Raw genomic sequence first — 23424 nt, 5'->3', positions numbered from 1 at the left:
ATTTCCCTTCGTTTCTTTCTGTCTCATGTAGTTCAGATTTCAAACAAAAGAATAAATGGAAGGAAGCGAACAAAAAAAAATACATTTCCTCTCATCTGATGATGCCTCTACAAGAATGAGGAAAGACCTATGATAAAATATCAAAAAGACAATTTATTCTTCTGGGTTTTCATTATCTTTGTTATTTAACTTAAATGATGTAAAACACACTATACTGCTCAGATACTTTTATGTTTTCTCAGTTTTGTACATTTTCTTTTTTTGGGGGGGGGATCCGGTCAAGGGGCCTGAACTCTGGGCCTGGGCGCTGTCCCTCAGCTCTTCAGCTCAAGGCTAGTGCTCTACCACTTGAGCCACAGCACCACTTCCGGCTTTTTTTTCTTTTTGCTTATGTGGTACTGGGGAATAGAACCCAGGGCCTCAGACATGCAAGGCAAGCGGTCTACCACTGAGCTACCTTCCCAGCCCTGTACATTTTCTTTTGGACTTCATCTCAGTCTACAACATTCCTTCATTATTATGTCCCTGATATTTTTACACTAACAAGACTGAAGATAACCAGTTTGATTTACAGCATGAGAAGTTATCCACCTGGCTTCCCTGGAAGCAGAGCATGATCAATAGATAACATTACTTCTGGTTGCTCACTACATGTAATGGTTTCCGTAATACTTATGACATTCTATTTAGTATTTTAAAAAAAACTTCTGGCTAAACTCAAAGCTCATTCATGGAAGTTTATGTTAAGTATTTTACAAGTTTTATTTCTCTTAATTCTTAAGATAACATTTGCAATAATGCTAATGTTATTACCATTTTAGTGTTGGGAAAAATTGTAATTAAAGGCACTAAGTGCATGGCCCAAAGACACACAGTGAGGAAGGAAATGAGTCAAAGTTTCCAAAAGTCTTTCTGCAATACACAAAAGGTAGGTAAATTCTCTCCATTCTCTTACACTCTCAATTCAATATTCATATTTTCCAAGAAATAATAGCATAGCAAATATTGCCCATGGTGATTGTTTTCTGTCACATTTTGTCTTCAACACAGACTGTGTTGGTGACAGTGGGTTATCATGCACAGAGCTGAGCTTCTAAATTGAGGTCCAAAGAGAGGCAAATTTCTTCTGTCCCACAGTTCCAGTTTTTTTAAAAAGTACCAAAACTTTTAAATATCACTTACTCTCTTTTAAGAATCCAAAAATGAAATAAATTCACATTTAATCAATGCAAAATACTTTAAAAGTAGGAGACAATAAAACAGGCCCCCATGAAGTAAATTTTCTTCTACTTTTAAAATTATTCTGAAAGCCTTGTATTGGTTAGTCACACTTATAATCCTATCTACTTGGGATATCTACTCAGGAGCCTGAGATCTGTGGATAACCATTGGAAGCCAATCAGGGCTTCCAAAACAAACAAAAAAATTCATGAAATTATTTTTCAAAATTTTTAATGAACTAGCAAAGACCCAGGAAAGAAAATGTAGTTCATATAGTACCTCACCAACCTAGAGAGGAACGACCTAGCATGGCCTTTAAGCCCTGATTTCAAACTCTGAGCACGCCAACCCACATGCATGCACATGCGTTTGCACGCATGCATCTTTTCCCTTCCCCTCCCCAAATTAGAGAAGCGTAAATACAAGAGGCACATGCACCAACTTCAAATACAGTGAAAACAAGGGTTATAGCATGGGGGAGGAACATACAAAGAAACAAAAATTCACATCGCACATTATAAGTACGTTAGAAACAATAGCAAGAAACAAACAAAAAAAATACTTGTTTCCCTATCTTGGAGTTCAATTCCCTTAACATCATCATATCTGTTCATATGAACATAGTTTTTGACATTGTCTGCTTGCCCTAGACATATATTCGTTATTGAAAATAAGGGAAACCATGGGACCTGTTTCTTTGGACTTGGCTTACTTCACATAATAAATTTTTTCCCAAGTCTTTCCATTTCCTAACAAATTGGGTGATGTCATTCTTTCTGATGGAGGCATAGAATTCCCTTGTGTATATACACCACATTTTCTTGATCCATTCATGTAGTGGGGATAGCTGGGTTGGTTCCATATCTTAGCTATGGTAAATAATGCTGCAATAAACATAGTTGAGCTGGTAGTTTTAGTATGGTCTTTTTGTGATCATTTAGTAAATCCCCAAAAGTGGGGTTGCTGGGTCAAAGGGGAGCTTTATGTGGAATCGTTTGAGGAACCTCCATAATGCTTTACAAAGTGGTTGAACAAGTTTACACTCCCACCAAGAATGCTGTATGGTTCCCTTGTGGCCACATCCCCTCCAGCATCTGTTGTTGTAAAAATATGGAACGCTCCATGAATTTGCATGTCGTCCTTGCACAGGTGCCATGCTAATCTTCTCTGTATCGTTCCAATGTTAGTGTATGTGATTCTGAATTGAGCACAAAATATTTTTATATCAAAAGTGCAATTGGATTTTATTAAACTAGACGATTCAACAAAAAGGAAGTTCAAAAGAATTGTCATGAAATTTTACAACCATATATTTCTTACATAAGCACACATTTAAGAATAAAGTCAAGATTGACATGTCAAAAACAAAATAATTCCAGATATTTGTTGTTCAAGAAATGTGTAGGAGGAGGAATTCAATTATTCTATACAAGGCACCTGTCATAATGAACACTGCAGCAAGTGTTAAGGTTCGTTCAAAGTTTTAATGTTTTAAATATATTCAATTTTGGGAATTGTTTCAATTTTGGGAACACAAGCCTCAACAATATGTCAATACTATCCTCTTATTTATCTCTAAAGGTTTATGCTTCTGGTCTTTTAATATTAAAACTTCAAAAAAAATTATCTTTAGCAAGTTGTGCAAAGGGGTTTTGCTTCATCATGTCAGTGTTGAATAGAGTGTACGTGCATTTCAATGTTCAGTGCATCTGGATCATTGTCAAATTTTCCTTTTTTCTTCCTTCCCTTACCCCAACCCCACCTATCCCTTCAAGTTTCCTACTTATATTCTCACATATGTACATTGAGTGTTATGACTGTATTAGTCCACCATTTCCCTCTCCATCCTTCTGCCCTATTTCCTCTAAGCCTAGCTCCCCTTTTAAGACTTGTTTCAAATTTATGGTGTTTTGTTAAATATCTCTACCTTTGGCATTTGGCTATGGGCTTGCCACATCCTCTCTTCCATGTTTGACCACATAAATGAATATATTTCTCCACATTTCTAATCTCTGAATGGCTGAGATAGGTCTATTTTACTATTCACCTTCTGTCCTAAATTTAGAATTGCACCTTCAGGACCATCCTATAGAGCTTTTTTCTTCTCTACACACTGAAGATGGAAAGGAAATAATTTCCATGCTCTCAGCATTATGCTATCCATCATGAATTTCCATCGCTTATCACTTCAGCAGTCTATGTTTAGGGACAATCTTCAATTTCTGATGATAGGAGCACGAGTCAGTTTTACCTATGCAGATTCCACTATGTAGTGAGCCCTGTAGTCTTAAATTTTCAATAAGTTTCGAGTAACTTTTTATTAATAATTTAAAAAGTTTTATTTCAGTATTTGAAATACTGCCCCAATTATTTTAAAAGTTTCACAATAAGTTAGACTGAACTTTTCCCCCCATTTTCCCCATTAGTTCAGGTTAAGTCTCCATTGGCTTTATTGTTTGAGAGGCCAAGGGATGAGGTTAAACAGAGAGATGATCATTACTCAGATATCTCCTTCCTCTTCTGGTTTTGCTATTCTTGTTGAGAGGAAGACTGTAGCAGGGAAAAGAGTGATGCTTGACTTCACCATACAAGGGAACATTCTTAGTATGTCAATTATTGTTTCTCAGAATAACTTAAACTGCTTACTCTTGCCTTATCTGTAACAGTAACCTAACTGTGGCTTCCTTGGTGCAGGAGGAAGCACACTAACAGGTTACTACCTGTAAATTGGTATTTTATATATCAACTTACTACCAAAAATATAAAGCTTTGGCTACATAAATGCAACGGCATTGATTGTCCAACAATACCTTAGTGAGCAGTAGACAATTCTACCCAGCTACCCTCTCCTCTCATATCCTCCCTTTCACTCCCCTCCACTCATTTACCCTCCCATCCCTTCTTTCTTTGTGTCTCTCTCCTCCATATTAATCTCTATCTTCTCTCTTTTTCTTTTCCAGTAGCAAGTGATTTGGCTTATCAGTCAACACATACATAATTGAACAAATATTTATTGCACCTCTTTTTGTGATTATTTATTCTTAAGAAGTGAGTTCTAGCACAGCACCAGTGGCTTACACCTAGATACTCAGTAGGTTCAAATTTGACAATTGCAACTCCAAGCTATTTTAAGTAGATAAACCTAAGAGATTCTTTTCTGCACTTGTGGTAAAAGGAAGAAGTGAAGGTGTGGCTCAGGTGGTATAGAGCAAACATTGAGAATTAAAGCCCAGATAGAGCTCAAGGCCAGGAGTTCAAACCCCAGTACCAGCACAATATAAAAAAAAAAACTGAGTCCTTTGTCTTAGAAGGGATATTTCTCCAAAAATTCATACCCAGGGCAATTTTCAAGGTCCAAGACTCTTTGTAAGGTTCTTTCACATCTTAAATTGATTCCTCTGCTTGATTCACATTATGGAAAATAGGAGTCACACTTCACATTAAAAAGTATGCACATTGCTGTACAGTTCTTACCATTTTTAAAGTAAAGGAAGCATGACAGAGGAATTCACCTCACTTGGGTGAGTTAGGTTTGACTCACTGACAGACTTTTGCAAGTAAATGAGGGTCTGTTTACATGTAAAGAAGTCTATGCAGATGGTTTTCTAGGAGAGAGAACAAGGTAGCTGTTGTCCAAGTTTGAATCAGAGTAAGTTTATTCCTATGATATGGTAAAGAGAAGCTCATCTCATAGAACACTATGCAGACAGTAATTTCAAGGATTAAAAACTCATGTCTATATAGTGAACAGCTAAGTTTTCACAAACAAAAAACAGTTTCCTAAGCCATGAAAATATAAGTTAGAGCAAAAGGAACTATGTTAAATATAGTTAATGGCTGAGTGACATGTATAAAAGAGTTCTATAATCACAATTAAACTATAAATTTTTCATCATGTCCCTAACAAGAATCTCTAAGATAGGCCTGGCTAAATCTGTCATAGAGGACTGGGTTCATGCAATTGTCAGTTTTGTTTAGGGTGCAATATCTTCTACAGTCGCTTGGGTTGCAAAGAGCTCACACCACATGCAGTGTCTGGAAAAACGTGCTGTCTTGTTAGGCACCTAAGGGATTTTTGTGCCACTGTGAATATTTATCGTTTTTCTTCTTATAATTATACCTGTAAGTGTGAAGTCATTTTGTGATAAGAATAATAGTTTCTGTACCCTTTATTCCACTAACAAATCTCGGATGTAAATATAGCCCGGAGCTCTTGGCTCATGCCTATAATCCTAGCTACTCAGGAGGCTGAGATCTGAGGGTCACAGTTCAATGCCAGCCCAGGCAGGAAATTCCAAAGATTCTTATCTCCAATAAACCACCAGAAAACTGTAACTGGCAAAATGTCTCAAGTGGTAGAGCTCTTGCCTTGAGCTGAAGAGCACAGGGACAGCACTCAAGCCCAGAGTTCAAGACCCACAACTGACCAAAAAAAAAAGTATGCATATATATATATATATATATATATATATATATATATATATGTATAAATGATGAGATGAATTACATTTAAATATAAGTCAATATTTATGGTACACATTTAAAATATAACTATATATGATATATTTATAATATATACATATATTTATGTATAAGATCATATTATATCAATGTTTATAAATACATTTGTAATTAATATCCAAAGAGTACATCTGAAGATTTGGGGGAAAATGTAGAGTGTCTAAAGGCTTACTATTGACCCATCATACTTTCAATCATTTTTTCCACTTATGACAATGTCTGGAATACTAAGACAAGGATTATTTTATTCCTTAAGATTTGGGGTTCGAAACATCTACTTACTTGGTAAGAAATCTACCAAAATGTAATCTTGAAATCACACACCACAAACTGGACATATACATCAATTTAGCAACTTACAGGTCTCAAACTTTTATTTGAATCCTGTATCTCACATACATTGTTTCCTTTGAGTCAGCTACGTATACAAACATTCCTAGATTTTCATCTTCACATACATCCCCATACTCACATGACATAGTAAACATAACATTATAATAAAAATATTATAGGTACTGAAAAAAACATCTTTGCAAAAGTAGATAAATTTTATTCTTTTAATTCAATTCACTATTAAAATACTGATGAAAGAGTAGCTGAGAGGATGTTTCAAATATGAGAGTGCCTGCTTAAAGAGAATGTTTCTCATTCCAAGCATCATTATATGCATCCTTCCTTCTCTCACATAAAAAAATAAGTAACTACAGAATCAACCTACATTTTCCCTAATCACTCATTGAAGAAAGAAATTGTAATACATATATGCATATACACAATGATATACTATTTAGCCACACATAATTATGAAATAATATCATCTTCAAGAAAATAGATAGAACTTTGGAAAGTAGTATGGAAGTTCCTCAAAAGACTCCACATAGAGCTCCCCTATGACACAGCAATCCCACTTTTGGGTATTTACCCAAATGTTTACCAATAAGACCACATTAAAGCTACCAGCACGATTATATTTATTGCAGCATTAATTACTATAGCTAAGATATGGAACTAACCCAGGTGCCCCTCAGTAGATGAATGCATCAAGAAAATGTGGTATATATACACAATGGAATTCTATGCATCCATCAGAAAGAATGACATTGCCCCATTTGTTAGGAAATGGAAAGTCTTGGAAAAAATTATATTAAGTGAAGTAAGCCAGGCCCAAAGAAACATAGGTCCCATGCAATATCTAGTATATGTCTGAGTCAAGCAGAAAAGGTCAGATAAGGTGATGTTAGGGAAATGAACCCTAAGATATGTATTCAAATGTTTTTTTTCTTTCATGCGATTGTTTCTTACACATTTATAAGATTATTTCTTTGTTGCTTTGTATGTCCCTCCCCCACAGTATAACCCCTGCTTTCACTGTATCTGATGTCGGTATAATTTGTGGAGGGGAAGGGGAAAAACAAATCGTTTAAATAGGGATACAGGGGGACCCATTGCAACAATGAGATGTACAAGTCGTTATGTCGAAAACGAACTTTACAACTTTCGTGCGGGAAAGGGGGGCGGGGAGGATTGGGTGGGGGGGTGGGGGAAGGATGGGAAGGGATGGGAAGGGGAAACAAAGGAGGAGGGTACAATGCTTGATAAGAAATATACTCATTATCTTGTCCATGTAAATTTAACCCCTCTGTACAGTATTTTCAAAATAAAAAAATAGAACTGGAAACATTCATATTAAAGAAATTATCCATACTGTAAAAAACAAATACTAGATTTCTCATATGAAAATATGAATAACCCAGAAAATAAAATGAATAACCCAGGTGTAAAAGATAGAGCTGATTTAATTTGGAAAAAAGTAAGAGAGGAGATGAAGAGAAATACTGTGCAGTAAATATGTTCAAATATTCACTATGTTGGTATGACATAATAAAACATAAGTATAAAAATAGGCTAATGAAATTAATAAAAGGAATAAAATTTAGCAAGCTACATTATATGGACATATATGTATAACACAATAAAATACTGTGTAAAGTTAATGTTTGCTAATAAAAAGGCAAAAATTCATTCCAGTTGTTATAGAGTCATATGTTTATTTCCATTTTTTGCTCAGATATTTCCCTGATAAAGTAAAAGGAGAAATAGGTTTTGTTTATTTAGAAAGACAAACGTCCAATTAGCATTAAATTATTCTAGTTAATTACTGTCAATGTGAAATTGCTCAACTTAATTATTATATTTAGAATATTTCCAATGCACTCTTCAAAATATTACCCTATAGGCATATACTTTTTGCTGGGGCCAGCTGCTCCATGTCCCGGTGGAAGACGTTGGGAGGGTTGCTGATAACCGGGCCCAGGGGTGCCCATGGCAGAAGGAGTATCCAGCTCCCCTCTGTCAAAGGAGACACAAAGCATGGATGGATCTACTGAGAGCTTCAGGGCATAGCCATCCAAATGTCACAAAGGTCCCTGGGAGAACTGTTTTATGGTGACAGCCCTAGGGCCTGACATCAGGGCCCCAGCGCTGTCCCCGACTTTCTTTGTCTCTAGGGGAGCACTCTTTCACCTGAGCCATGGTGCCACTTCCACCTTTTTCTGTGTATGCAGGACCTAGGAATCCAACCCATGCTTTCTTGCATGCTAGGTGAGCCCTCTACCTCTAAGACACAATCTCAGCCCTGGATAGCTGTTCTTCTATGACCCCTCAGGCTGTCTCAGGACAGTCTCCAACATCTATACCAAGTCACACATCTATACCGAGTCTCTCAACAGCAGCCCTGGCTAGAAATGAACATACTCTGCTGTGTTGCCCATCATATTCAGCACCTTTGTACTCTGTGCTTCCTGTCAGATACTCCTTGTTAAGCAAGACCCCCTTTTCAAGTGCTGCCTCCAAGAAGACCATTCCGATCACCTTGGCAGAGCAGGAGCCTCTCCACTCTGCAGGCTGCCGGCTTGTCAGGCTCTGCATTCCAGCCAGTGTGGGTTGAGAGTGCATGAAGCGAAAGGCCTGGATTCCACCACCAGATCTCTGGAGGCCCTGATACACCACCCAGGGACAGGTGTTGTATCACACCCCATGAGAGGGGGCTTGAGGCCCTGGCAATGTGTGGGCAACAAGATGGGGCCATTTCTTTGTGTGGGCTTGAACTGAGGATCTGGGAGCTGCTCTCTGAGTTTTATTGCTCAAGGCTGGTGCTCTACCACTTGAGCCACAGCTCCACTTCTAGCTTTTTGGTGGTTCCATGGAGAGTAGTCTCCTTACGGGCTGTCCAGCTTATAGCTGGCTTCAAACTGTGATCCTCAGATCTCAGCATCTGGAGTAGCCAGTATGACAGGCATGAGCCTGAGCACCAGGTGATGGGCACCAAAGGTTGTTTTTTTTTTTTTTTGCTCCTGTTTATCTCCTGTCATCTAGCAAGCCCAAGTTAAAATAATCAATTACAGGGGATCAAAATTCTCTCTTAGGTCAGTTAATCCAAGGAGATAAAGTGTCTTTGGAAAAGGCTAGTCTGAGTTGGCTTAGGGGTATTTGTGTTTGTGTGTGTGTGTGTGTGTGTGTGTGTGTGTGTGTGTGAGAGAGAGAGAGAGAGAGAGAGAGAGAGAGAGAGTGTTGGGGATACCTACCCTCATCTCTGCAGTGCCTCATCCTCCCAGCAGGGAGTGTATCCAGGATCCTGACCCCAAGGAAGGTGTTTGGGGGAGGGTAGCTAAGGTCACATCCAGGGGGATGATCCGAATTCTGTCCTGCAACCTAAGCCTGGACAGATAAAGGAGAGGAGAGGTTTAGGGGAACATCAAGGGGAGCCCCTTACCTTTGGCTACAAGTACAGAAGAAAACTGTATCCATCTTTCTTGGTAGTCAGATAAAAGTTGTACACTGTTCATTTATTTTATGATTGTGTTAGTCTTAGGACTTGGATTCAGGTTCTGGGTGTTATCCCTGAGATTCTTTTTTCAAGGCTGTGGCTCTACCACTTGAGCCACAGCACATCTGGCTTGTGTGTGGGTTTGGGGAGGGAGGTAGTTTATGGGAGATAAGAATCTCCTGGACTTTCCTGCCCGGCCTGGCTCTGAGTCATGACCATCAAACCTCAGCCTCCCGAACAGCCAGGATGATGGGTGGGAGCCATGAGCTTCTGACCACCACCATGCGGCTTCCTCCTTATCCATAGCAATGACTTGGCTCTGTCACAAGAACAAATGTCCTCCGGGAGGTGTCAGGTCTGGGCACTTTCCTCTGCACCCCACCCCCCTAACCAAAACTACACTCGCCAGCAAAGGGTAGTAGACAAGGAGTGTTTTCATTGTCTTATAGCCAGGCCCTGACCAGATAGGTGGGGGTATGGGTCAGAGTCCCGGGATCGTGCTGGGCAGGGGGACAAGGCAACATCTCCTCATCCACTTTCCTTCAACGGTGTAGCAGAGGGATGTGAGGAAGGAATCAAGGGATGGACAATGAATAGCCATCAAAGTCTAGCCAGGGTACAGAGGGGCTTACCTCATGAAGCTAGTTCAACAGGCTGAGCAAAACAGCTCCTGACCCTCAGCCCACCTCCAGAATGAGAGGGACACCTTGGGTTCCAGCCACATGGGGATGCTGGGCCACCTCCTCCAGCACCTATTCAACCAGTTCCTGAAAGAGAAAGAGAGAGGGATAGAGAGAGAGGGAAAGAGTGGGGAGAGAAAAAGAGAGGGAGAGAGGAGAGGGGGAGGAGGGGGTGAGAGAGAAAGAAAGAGGAAGAGAGGGCCAGAATTACACTTAAGCCAGGTGCTGGTGGCTCAGACCTATAATCGTACTACACAGGAGGCTGAGATATGAAGATCATGGTTCACAGCTAGCCCAGACCGGAATGTCTGTGAGACTCTTATACTCAAAGAACCAACAGAAAACCGGAAGTGATGCTGTGGCTCATGTGGTAGAGCGCTAGCCTTGATCTAAGGAGCTCAGGCACAGCATCCAGGCCTCAAATTCAAGCCTCAAAAATGAAAAAGTGGAAGTCCCACCACAAGAAGTGGACTGAATAACACCCACTGTCCTAGGAAGTATGGCAGAGAAGTCAGGCTTAGCTTCCTGTCAGCTGGAAGTCAAGAGTAGGTCACTTGGCTTCTCAATGCCTCATTTTCCCCAGCTGCAAGACTGAATACAGTGAAGGATCCCCTTCCTCATGGGGATAGGTTAATGATGAAAGAAAGCCATGTTTTGTTTCATAATCCTACACTTGTTGCACGATTTCTTCATGTGCTGTGGAACCAGCACTGGAACCTTTCATCGTGTATGACCCCCTCCTCTTCCCCCACCAAGACCTGGCACACACTGTAACGGTTTGTTGGATAAACGAATGAGCATCTGTCTATGACAATACTACAGAAAAGTCCCATCCAATTCAGGTAAGCATCCTGGGTGAGGGCAAAGCCTGATGTAGCTGTCCAACAGTTCTACCTCCTCCCTCTTCCCACCCTCCTGGTGCCACCGCACTTAACTGTTTTGGTTCCAAGGATGTGAGCCATGATGTACTCACTGTATTTTGGGGCCTCTGGGATGCCTATCTTCTCAAAGATCTCTGTCCGGCCACTGACCAGCTGTGTGGCACTCAATTCCCCACTCAGCTGTGAACAAGGTTGCCCTGAGGTGAAAGCCTGGCTCAAGGGGCCTCCTCTCCACTCCCTGGGGCCAGACAGGATGGTCCACCATATCTGGCCCCCAAGTTTCATGTTCCAGAGATAGGACCCCTGAGGCATCCCAGGTCTCTGAATCTCCCAGAGTCCAGTACAGTTCCTGGGAATTGTCTCTACTCACAGCTAGTAGGCTGCAGATAACAAGGTCACAATCTCTGCTCCCCATGACATCCTCGACTGTAGTGATCACCCTAGAGAGAGGTTGAGAAGTATCGGCAGCTGTCAGAGAAAGGCAGTCAAGGCACGACGTTCATAGCAGGAGACCATCTGGCTTGGGAACTCTGCTTGTGCTGCTTTGAACGTCATTGTTTGGTGGCTGAAATGGTCCATCTAATTTGACCCAGAATCCCAAGCATTAGTAGAAATTGCCAGCTTCAAGGAAAAACCCTGGAAAACCTGGCATTTCACATGTCCCAATCAAACTTAAAGGTTTCCAAAGTCAGTGGTCCCCTTTTCCTTCCAGACAGCCTACAGCAGGTTATAGAAAATGGCATTCAGAGAGCCTCAGGTAACTGCCATGTCCTGATCCCAAGTAGGCTCCAGCAGAGGGAACACACTTGCCTACCATTGCGCAGCTGGAAACAGCCCAGGAGGGACACAGATTGGAGTCTGCAGAACTCCAGGGAGGACTGCCCACCAGTGCACTGCCCCTGGAGGGAATCCATGCCACCATTGGGGGCCTGGAGCCCCCTGCCAAGATGTACACCGCCAATACCCTGGGTAAGATTCCCCTCTCATCCTTGGTCGTGGTGAACCATCTGCCATGTCACACCGATCGTCACTTCCCAGACCCTCCTAGATTCACAGCCCCTGCCCTACTACCCCCATCTCGTTCCCTATTTATGTTTGGCAGACTCATTCCCAACCTTGAATTAGCGCCAACTATACACACCAGAGCAGACTGTCTGGCTGGATGAGTGCGGCTGTGGTCACAGTAGCCTCATGAGCCTTCTGGCTAAAGACAGAAGAGCAGGTGTCCACACTGGTCTGTGGTTCACACAGGCCTCCTAGGGGAGACCCATTCAGGCCCAGGAGTTACTGTGGGCTGCAGGAAAGGGGAAGAAAGAGGTGGAAAGGAACATCTACTGAAACCTTCCCTAAAGGAGCCATGAAACGGTGAAAGAGAAAACAAAAATTGTGGCTGGTCTCCTAATGGGCATTAATGAAAAAAGAACAACAAATAAAATGCTTTTGCTCTTTCTAGACCCAGTGACTTAAATATATTTTCATTGTTCTCATCCTCCCTGCTCTCCCAACAAACACACACACACACACACACACACACACACACACACACACACACACACTCACACACACACACACAGAAACACAAACACAAATCTAAATCAGTGACAGAAGACTCATCTCTCTCTCTTACACACACACACACACACACACACACACACACACACACACACACACACACACAAACACATAAACACAGACTCAGAGCAGTGCCTTTCTGGAGTTTGTTACTTTCTCATCTGAGCAATGTACCAGCTTGAGCAGAGGGGTTCCCTTGTCAGAACCAGGGGCAACCACCCAAGGGGAACAATGCTCTAATTATGCAGAACCATCCTGCCTCCCCCTTTCTCCATTGCCAGACCCTTCCTCTTGGGAACATCCAGCTTTGACTCCTCATTCACCAAAACCCTAGGCCAGGACGCTGGGTGAAGGAGTCCCGAGACACATGGCTCCTCAGAGCCTGGACAGAATACAAAGCAGGGGGTCATGGTGCCTCCAGAGTGGTGTATGACCTGGGGTGGGGGCGTTGTTGGGGACTTTGATGGGGTCCTAAAGTCTATATACATGGATAGAGTCCCTACTTTCAGCCTACATACTTTGGGGCGACTTGGCAGATTCTTGGGGAGGACAAGGAGACCAGATGGACTGGGAGCACTACCAGAAGCTGGCAGAGCTGGGAAATGTGATCACCCAGTCAGAACTGTTGACAGCTGGGGTTGGGGGTACAGGCTGGTGTATGTCTCTCAGAGGGGGTGTGTGTTTCTCCCAAATATCCACTTTCTATCTGACCCCAGTGCCCTCACCTCTCTAGTGGGCTCTTCTGGGAATGTCCTCAGGTGAAAGGGTGACTGAGCACAGAAAACAAGGGCTCACACAGCAAGGGGGCCTATCTTCTGTATCCAACACCCCCCTCCCCAGCAAAAAGGAAAAGATCTAAGAAGGCAGGTGTGGAGGTGCTACTCCCCATCTCTGACTAAAGGCAGCAGGTTCCCACCAGGGAGAGGAAGGGTGCAGATGCATGGCTGTGTGGCTCCCACTGCTCCAGACCAGGGGCTCTGTGGTGCCCCTGGATGGGTGCTCCTCACCCATCCCTGCAGCTCCCATTTTCCTGGGACACTGGATGCTAGGGATGGGGTTGGGATCCCCAGGTCAACACCCAGCTCCAACCCCCACCCCTGGGGTGCATTTGTGGCAGAGCCAGGGCGGACTGTGGGGTGCTGGGGAGATGCAGGTAGGACAGGAGAGGGGAGGCGAGAGGTAAGGTTCAGGGTCCGCGGGGGTGGGGTGGAAGGGGTAGAGTGGTGGAGTCACAAGGTGCAGGGGTCACGCCAGGTGCTGGCCTGCAGGGCGGCCACTCACGTGAGCTGCTGGGAGAAGCTGTAGGCTGCGACTCTGGGTGCGCGACCTGAGTCTGAGGACCCGGGGCGGGGACCAAGTCAAGGCCACAAGCCCCACAGGGGTGCGCCATCTCCACCAGGTGACTGCAAGAGGCTCCACCAGTCCGAGCCTGCAGCACCATGTTTGAAAGGCAGCGCTGTTGGGAAGGAGCGGGGGTGTCCGCTGGTGCATGGCCGGGCAGCGCTCAGCCTCTTCTCCTTCTCCTCAGCCGCTGTCGCCCCCTCAATGGCCTCCTCCTCTGTGGCCGCCGTCTCTGCCTCAGCAGCTGCTCACTCTCCCGTGCTCCCCTAACCGGGACCTCAGACTCAAGGCCGCCATGGCTGCTATGTCTCCGAGGGGCTACACGCGGCCATAGCCTGCCATGCAGGCTCTGCACGCTCTATGCAACCAGCCAGGACCCACGCTATGATCGGAGCAGCCGCCAGCCACTGAAGCCGTTTCCACTGGTGCTTGTGCTCATGCTCGCTCTTCTCCCAGCTCTGTTTCTGCCCCACACTCCTCTCCTGGGCCAACCCGCCCCTACTGCGCACACACCCCTACCCCCTTGGGCCCCTGGCCATTGCTGCCACCAAAGTGTGCCCCTGGGCCCTGCCCCTCCTCCCCTGGGCCCAGCCCCCAGCCCTGGCCACAAGTGCAGCCCTGACTGGGCCCTGAGGCTTCCAGACCATGGCAATTGCAGCCTTACCTCAGCTCAGCACTACACCCCACCCCCAGTACTGGTCCGGGAGATCGAATCTCCCCTCAGCCCCACCCCTGGAGGAGACTCTCCTCCATCCCCCTCCACTCCACACACCAAGCAGGTGCATAGTGAAACTTGTGTGTGTATGTGTGTTTGTGTGTGTGTGTGTGAGTGTTGGGGATAACTACCTCTCAAGGACTCAGAACATAGCACCCTTTGGGATGACTCAACACACAGCACACTTCCAAAAACAGCACAAAGCACCCTGTGTAAAGGACTCAGCACACAGCTCCCTTTGAGGACTCAGCATGTAGTATGCTGGGTAGAGTACTCGGCAAACAGCACCCTTTGAAGGGCTGAGTATAAAGCACCCTGTGTAAAACATCCAGTGCACAGCACCCTTCGAAAAAATCAGCACATAGAACAATTTTGAAGGGCTCAGCACATACCATACTGTGGAAGCAATCAGCAAACAGCACCATTTGAAGTACAGTACACAGCCCTCTGTGTAAAGGACTCGGCGCACAGCACTCAAAAAACTCACCTCATCCCTCTCTTCGCAAGGGCTCAGCACATAGCAGGACCCTTTGGGATGCAGTAGCTCACCACACCTTTTGAGGGACTCAGCATACAGTACGTTGTGTAATGGACTCAGCACACAGCACCCTTTGAAAAACCCAGGATGGCCCACTCTTCTCAGGGACTCAGCACATAGCACCCTTTGGGATGACTCACCAAACAGCACCTTTTTGAGGACTCCGCACAAAACCCCCATGTGGGAAGGACCCAGCAAATAGTGCCCTGTGAAGGACTCAGCACATAGCTGTATGTCACAAGTTCAGCTGTCATTAGAATTAGGGTGCTTTCTTCAGTATCACCATTCTTCAGAAATACTGCACAAATCATACTAATTCACATTTAGACAACCTGTGTTTTATGGGGGAAGGTCAGCTGGGGTCTTGAACTCAAAGCTTGGGGGCCCTGTCCCTGAGCTCTTTGGTTCAATGCTAGAGCTCTACCACTTGGAGGCACAGCTCCAATTTTGTTTTTTTTGGGTTGTTCTTTGGCAGGTCTTATGGTGATAAGTAAGGCCAAGTTGGGGTATCCATGGGCAAAGGCTCTTAGCTCAGCCTGGAGCTGACCTCTCCCTTTTTTGTGCCCGTGGTAAGCCAGGCTTCCAGGAGCTCTCTTGGCCTAGGGTGGAACAGACCTGCTCTGGCATCAGCAATCAGGGTGAGCAAAAGTCAGCTTGGCTCTGGTCACTTCCCCAAATTGAACTCTAGAGGATGATGGCACAGGGCCGCATGTTTCACATCTGGCCCCCAGGGTGCAGGAGTAGCCCACCATAGGGATAGTACTTGAGAGTTGTGTTTACTCTTGCTTCCTTGGGGCCCCCATCATGATTCAAAGCCACCCTGGACAGGAAAGCCCTTGAGACTCTTACCTGTAGGTAACCATCCAAAAGCAAGTGGGGCTGTGGTTCAAGTGGTAGAGCACTAGCCTTGAGCAAGAAAACTCTGGGATAGAGCCTATGCCCTGAGTTCACACACACACACACACACACACACACACACACACACACACACACACACACACACACACAGACACCACGTGCATGCAAAATCAGAGATTTCTACACTACAATCTTTTCCCACTAAGCCTGATGGCTGCTGGCCTAGGTATTTGATGCATACACCACCACCTACTTCCTATTTATCTGAGGAATGGCCATATGGGTTTGGGAGGGGGGAGAATCATCCTAGCTGAGAATGTGGCTCAGTGGTAGAGTGGTCACCTAGCATGCCTGAAGCCCTGGGTTCTATTCCACACAGAAAAGGCTGGAAAGGGAGGTGGGGCTCAACTGGTAGAGTGCCAGTCTTGATCAAAAAGAGCTCAGGACAATGGCCAAGCCCTGAGTTCAAGCCCCAGGACTGGAAGAACAAATCTTTGTTGGAGGCTTTTTATTTTGCTTTGAAAACAATTTATTCTTTGTGATAAGCATAACATGGGCCTCTTTCCTGGCCACCAATGGGCCATTAGATAACCCTTGAGTTTGGGCCACCTCCTGGCAGCCTCTGCCCTACCCGACCCCCAGTTTAACCTTCCCATCACCCGGCTGATGGAGGCCTGAGAGAAAGCCACCTGGCCACCTACTTCTGGTGGCTGCCAAGGCTTATGAGAGTCAGTATGTCACATAGAGAGTCATCATCCACATCAGATTACAGGAGAAAGTGGGGGAGCACTCCTTCTCTGAGCCTGGGAGCTGTGGGCAGATCTGGATGTGGGGCATCTGGGGCAGGACATACTCCTTGGGGGAGTCCACTATGGGGTTGGGAACCCTGACCTCTCCTCTGGCAGTTTCCATGCTGTCTTCAAGTTGCAATTCTTCAAAACCTTTCTGCTCCTCCCTCATTTCACCTACCACAGGCCCTGAGGCATCTGAAGCAGTGCTGGTGGTGGGGAGCTCAGCCTGTGCTGGCATCTGGAGACTGCTGTCTGTGCCTTCCCCTGTGAGGAGCAACAGCAGCTCCCACAGCACTGTCCTCTTCTCCATCTTCTCCTGGGACAGCCAGTGCATGCACTGGGCTTTCTCCCAACACAGCTCACTCAAGACCAACCTCTACTCTTTACACACCATGAGGGACTCCTCGATGGTTCGGATGTGTGCCGAAAGCTGGCTGCATCAATGGTGGAGCTCACCTGTTGGACTCTGGAAGTCCACCTCATCAGGTAGGTCATGGAGGAAGCAGATTTTCTTTTCAGATGCCCATGTGTCCCTCTTCCCATCCCCATGCATGCTGTGGTGGCAGCTCATGGGGCAGAGGGCCTGTGGCTCCAGCTCAGTCTGTCACTGAGCTGCCTGGTGGCCCGGGTGCCTGCAGCGGGCCCATGCTCCTGTGGCAGGATTTTCCCCCTGTGGATCTCAGCCTCCGAGTGTTCTAATAGAGCCTAGTCCATCTACCAGGCAGCATGGAATGTGGGCATGACCACTATTCTTGTATCCCATTGGTCAAAAAGAACCATGAAATAATGGGGGTGTGGCCGGAATCCTGTGATGCATGCAGAATGGGCAGAGTCAAGATGACAGTGGCTCCCCCAGCCCCTTTCCCAGGGAACTCTGTCCAATTCAGTTGGGGACAAGAGGGTGACGTGCTTTAGCTGGATGGCTGCACAGATTGTTGTGTATGTCTGTTTGTTGGCAGTCCCAGACCTTGAACTCAGGATCTGGGCACAGTCCATGAACTGCTTTTCTCAAGGCTAGCCTCAACTAGTGAAGCCACACGGCTCTACTTCTGGCTTTGTTGGCACTGAATTTGGACAGGGGTTTCAAGGACTTTCCTGCTTAGGGTGACTTTGACCATAGCCTTGTAAGTTTCAAGGAGGACCTGTGCTGCTGCTGCTGCTGCTGCTGCTGGCCGCCCTGCTCTGCGGCCTGGGCCCAGGAGGCCGGGGTGAGGCCTTGGTGGTTTCTAGTTCCCCCACTCTCTTTGGTGGTTTCTTGTTCTCCCCCCTTGGTGGTTTCTAGTTCTTCCCTTGGTGATTTCTAGTTCTCTCCTTTTTGGTGGTTTCTAGTTCCCCCACCTTGGTGGTTTCTAGTTCCCTCCCCAGTTTGGTGGTTTCCAGTTGTCCCTCTTTGGTGGTTTCTAGTTTCCCCCCCTCTCCTGGTGGTTTCGGGTCCCCCCCCTCAGGGCGTGGGGCTGGGCTGGGGTTGTGGGGTGGGGAGGTGGCAGTGGATTTTCAGGTCGGGCCAGGTTGTTGGAGGCCAGGGCCTGGTCCTGTTGGCCTGTCTGTCTCTGTGTCTGTTTGTCTGTCTGTCTGTCCATCTGTGTCTCAGTCTGTCTGTCTGTGTCTCTGTCCATCTGCTTCTGTCAGTCTGTCCATCTCCTCTCGGTCTGTCTGGCTGTCTGTCTCCTCGCAGTCTGTCTGTCTGCCTCTTGGTCTTTCTGTCCACCTGGCTGCCCATCTGCTTCTCCTGTCTGTCTGTCCGTCCATCTATTCGTTCTGTCTTGGTCATCCATCCCTTCTCTGTCTGTCTGTCTGTCTGTCTGTCTGTCCCTCGGTCTCTGCATCTGTCTGTCTCCGTCTGTCTGCAGGTCCATCTGTGTCTGGGCCCCTATCTGTCCATGTGTCTGTCCGTCTCCTCTCTGTCTGTCTCATTGTCTGTCTGTCTGTCCATCTGCCTCTGGCTCTGTCTGTCTGTCTGTCCATGTGTCATCCTCTTGGTCTGTCTGTCTGTCCATCTCTGTGTCTGTCTGTCTGTCTGTCTGCCTGCCTCTCAGTCTCTCTGTCTGGGTCTATCTGTCCTGTGTCTGTCTGTCTGTCTCCTCTCTGTCCATGTCTTCCTCTCTGTCTGTCTGCCTCTTGTTCTGTCCACCTGGCTGTCCATCTGCTTCTTCTGTCTGTCATCTGTCTGTCCTGTCTTGATCATCTGTCCATCCCTTGTCTGTCTGTCCGTGTGTCATCCTCTCGGTCTGTCTGTCTGTTCGTCTCTGTGTCTGTCTGTCTCCCCATCCGTCCGTCCGTCCCCAGCACCCATCCTCTTCCCCCCTCAGGCCAGGCTGACTTTGACCTCGCCGACGCCCTGGATGACCCAGTGAGTCCTGACCTCTCACCTTTCCCCCCCCATGGCTTCACCCTGGCCGCTAGGCCTCATGTGGGGCCTTGATCCAGGTGTGGGCCTGAATCCCATGTGACCCTTTGCCACCCACTGAGGCCTTGGGTTCAGGGGTCAGGGGGGCTCAGGGAGGGGTCAGGGGAGGTCACGGGTCACCACCCTCTCTCTCTTTGCCCGCAGATCCCACCCCGAAGCCCAGCTCAGGTGAGTGGGGTCCTCCCCCCTTCCCCACACCAGGCCCACTCAGGGTGGGGAAGCTGAGGCATGGCCCACTCCTGGCACACAGGGCTGTACCCGCAGCTGCTCAACCCGCCCAGGTCGCGACCCCCAGGAGGAGTCAGGGGAGTCAGGGATCAGGGGAAGGAAGGGGGTAAGGGGGGGAGGCCGGCCTCCATCTTCCCTTGCTCTCTCCCCGCAGACGTCACCTCCCACCCCGATGCCGGCCTCCACCCAAGCCCCGACCCCCGCCAGGCGCAGGAGATGAGGACATGGAAGGGGGGGAGGCCCGGATGTGGAGGCTGGGGATGGAGCGGCCCGGATGTAGAGGCCCAGATTTAGGGACCCCAGTGTGGAGGCCCGGATTTAGGGACCCGGATGTAGGGACCCAGACATGGAAACCCAGATGTAGGGACCCGGATATGAAAGCCTGGATGTAGAGACCCCAGTGTGGAGACCCAGATGTAGAGGCCCGGATGTAGGGACCCCAGTGTGGAGACCCGGATGTAGAGACCCTAGTATGGAGACCCGGATGTGCAGACTCCAGTGTAGAGACGCGGATGTAGAGACCCCAGTGAGGAGGCCCAGATGTAGAGATCCGGATGTAGGGACCCGGATGTGGAAGCCTGGATGTAGAGACCCGGATGTAGGGACCCCAGTGTGGAGACCTGGATGAGGAGACCCGGATGTGGAGACCCCAGTGTGGAGACCCGGATGTAGAGACCCGGATGTGGAGACCCCAGTGTGGAGACCCGGATGTAGAGGCCCAGATGTAGGGACCCAGACATGGGATCACGGATGTAGGGACCGGGATGTGAGTACCCCGATGTAAGGACCCAGATGTAGGGAACCCGGGCTGACCCCGCCCCCTCTGTTCACAGGTGGCGGTGGAGGCTATGGAGGCTCACACGGTAAGACGGGGAAACCAAGGCAGGGGGAGGAGACCCGGATGTAGAAGATGCGAATGAGGAGGAAGGGATGTAGGGACCTGGATGTAGGGACTTGGATGTAGGGAACCTGGATGTAAGGACCCGGATGTAGGGACCCAGAAGTAGGGACCCGGATGTAAGGAACCCGGATGTAGGGACCTGGATGTAGAGACCGGATGTAAGTACCCAGATGTAAGGACCTGCATGGAGGGACCCGGATGTAGGAATTCAGATGTGGGGACCCGGATGTAGGGAACCTGGATGTAGGGAACCCGGATGTAGGGACCCAGATGTGGAGGCCGAGCTCCCAGGGCCGCGTCTCTCCTCCCCCTCTCCCCCAGGTGCTGGCAATGAACATGTGATCCACGGAGACCCCCCCAAGGTAAGTCCCGCCCCCTCGACCGCCCCACTTCCGTTCCCTCGTGATCTGGGCCCGGGTGTGACCCACAGCCTTCCGGACCGCTGCCGCCTCCACTTCCGGTCTCAGTGCGAACTTCCGGTCCGGAGAGAAAAGGAACTTCCGGTCTCTGAGTTCCTGGGGACTTCCAGTACAGATTGTCTTGGGACTTCCAGCCTGCATGAGAACTTCCACTCCTGACAGTATGTGAACTTCCGGTCCAGAGTATTGGAACCTCCAGTCCTGATTGGGAACTTCCGGTCCCTAGTATATAACAACTTCCAGTTCCGACTAGGGACTTCTAGTCCCTAGTGTATAGGAACTTGCGGTCCTGATTGGAAAGGCACTTCCGGTCCCTAGTATATACGAACTTCCGGTCTTGACTGGGCACTTCTGGTCCCTAGTATATAGGAACTTCCGGTCCTGACTATGGGCACTTCCGGCCCTGACGATGGGGAGTTCCAGTCCCTAGTGTATAAGAACTTCCAGTCTTCACTGTGGAGACTTCCGGTCCCTAGTATATAACAACTTCTGGTCTTGACTATGGGGACTTCTGGTCCAAGTGTACAGGAACTTCCAGTCCTGATTGGAAGGGCACTTCCGGTCCCTAGTGTATAGGAACTTCTGGTCCTGATTGGAAGGGCACTTCCAGTCCCTAGTGTAGAGGAACTTCCGGTCCCTAGTGTATAAGAACTTCTGGTATTGACTATGGGAACTTCTGGTCCCTAGTGTATAGGAACTTCCGGCTTAGACTGTGGAGATTTCCAGTCCCTAGTACATAGGAACTTCCCATCCTGAAAGGTGATTTCCGGTCCCTAGTGTATAGAAACTTCCGGTCCTGATGGGAAAGGCACTTCCGGTCCTGATTGGAAGGGCACTTCCAGTCCCTAGTGTGTAGGAACTTCCGGTCTTGACTGTGGAGAATTCCGGTCCCTAGTATATAACAACTTCTGGTCTTGACTATGGGCACTTCCGGTCCCTGTTCATGGACACTTCCAGTCAAGGCTGTGATAGCACTTCCGGTCAGGCACCCTTGTCCCCCCCTTCACCTTGGCTCGCTTCCTGTTTCTGGGCACTTCCCGACCGGAAGTTGCAGGGAGACGCCCCACCGCCCTTCCCGGGTGTGTTCACCCCCGCACTTCCGGATCCAGTCCCGCCCCCTCCAGGCAGCGCACTGGCCCATGTCGTGTCCCCCATCGTGTCCGTGGTGGTCGTGGCCCTGGTGGGTGCTGCCATCACCTACTTCTAGTCTGGAGGTCGCAGATGCTGCTTCCGGGGCGCGGGCCAGGATGCAGGTGGGAACCGCCCCCTCCCAGGGTGCTCGGATGAGGAGAGGCGCGGGGCGGGGCCTCACATGATCCCCCGCGGGTGGCTGCAGCTTGTGCCTCCCCTCCCCCACCAGGCCCCTCCCCGGTGTGAGGCTGGATTCGAACCTGGGGCCTCAAGCAGCAGGTGGAATCAGAAGTGGACGAAGGAGCCTGGAGGGGGAAGGACGAATAAAATCAACATAAAGTGTGCATGCGCGCTGTCAGGCCTGTCTGCCCAACCCATCTTTCCATTGTGCATGCGTAGGCTCCGCCCCTTTGGAGCCACTCCCTGCACATGCGCGGTGCGCACGCCCAGGCAGCGTTTCCTTCCCCTCTGGCGTCTGTGCAGTGTGGAGACAGGCGCTGGGTGGGACAGGATTGTGATGGACAGCTAGAGCGTCCCGTCAGTCACTTGTGGGCGGGGCCTCGGCTTGACATGACGTAAGATGGCGTAGGAGGCGTGGCCTGGAGGTGAATGACAGCCCGTGTGGCCATCTAATTGCAAGGGGGCGTGGCCTGAAGGTTACAGACAGGACAAATGTCCACACAACAACCAGAGGGTGGGACCTGGAGGAGACAAACAGCCCCTGTGGTCTTTCAACAGCCAGGGGGCGGGGCCTGGAGGTGACAGACAGCCCCTATGGCCTTCCAACAGCCAGGGGCAGGACCTGGAAGAGACAGACAGCCCCTGTGGCCTTCCAACAGCCAGGAGGCGGGACCTGGAAGTGAAGGACAGCCCCTACGCCCATACATTCACTAGTGGGCGGGACCTCTGGGTGATGGGCATAAACAGAGTCCACAGAACTAGCCACGAAGGGGCGTGGCTTCACACAGATCGAGTCTCCAGCTATTGGCTTGGCAGGGGATGGGGCCCAGAGATGATGGACAGCACCCCCTGCCTTTTAACCTCACCCAAGGAAGAGGCCGAACTGGACCCGCAGCTTCCCTGGGTGGGAGACAGGCGTGTCAGCCAATCAGAGCAGGGGGTGCGGCTGGAGGAGTCCCCGGGGAAGCCAATGGGGCCCTCCCTCCAGAGAAGACCTGGATATCATGCAGGTGCAATGCATCCTAGGCCTAGGGAGACACAGACCTCCGACCTCGACTTATCCTACTGCAATAAGGAGCTATAGGCCCACCTGGGTCAATCCCTGGAGAGGTCATTGGGGTCCCCTGGGACAGGCACAGAAGGGGAAGAGTTTGCAGGCCTGGTCATCCACCCATCCATCCACCCAACCACCCCCCCCAGAGTGGTCCAACATC

The 23424-nt window shown here is 48.2% G+C and overlaps 1 long non-coding RNA gene and 1 other non-coding gene across 4 annotated transcripts; one reads left to right on the top strand and one right to left on the bottom strand.

The window, feature by feature from the left end:
• Positions 1-2325: 2325 nt before the first annotated feature.
• Positions 2326-2432, bottom strand: LOC138818464 (U6 spliceosomal RNA). Its single transcript, XR_011369145.1, has one exon. It is a non-coding gene; the product is annotated as a U6 spliceosomal RNA (small nuclear RNA).
• A 15316-nt stretch (positions 2433-17748) lies between these two features.
• LOC138818459 (uncharacterized) lies at positions 17749-22367 on the top strand. Of its 3 annotated transcripts, XR_011369140.1 has the most exons (8): positions 17749-18152; positions 19254-19294; positions 19496-19519; positions 20413-20442; positions 20802-20842; positions 20948-21060; positions 22009-22152; positions 22260-22367. It is a non-coding gene; the product is annotated as an uncharacterized lncRNA (long non-coding RNA). The 3 variants fall into 3 exon arrangements; XR_011369139.1 differs by having other exon boundaries at positions 20802-21060; XR_011369141.1 differs by lacking the exon at positions 22009-22152 and having other exon boundaries at positions 20802-21060.
• The last annotated feature ends 1057 nt before the right edge of the window (positions 22368-23424 follow it).

The sequence above is a fragment of the Dipodomys merriami genome, unplaced genomic scaffold (genome assembly GCF_024711535.1).
Source record: "Dipodomys merriami isolate MVZ:Mamm:240054 unplaced genomic scaffold, mDipMer1.0.p SCAF_761, whole genome shotgun sequence".
Taxonomy (NCBI): domain Eukaryota; kingdom Metazoa; phylum Chordata; class Mammalia; order Rodentia; family Heteromyidae; genus Dipodomys; species Dipodomys merriami.
The sequence above is the reverse complement of the archived record's forward strand: the minus strand, read 5'-3'. Positions and strand labels throughout refer to the sequence as shown.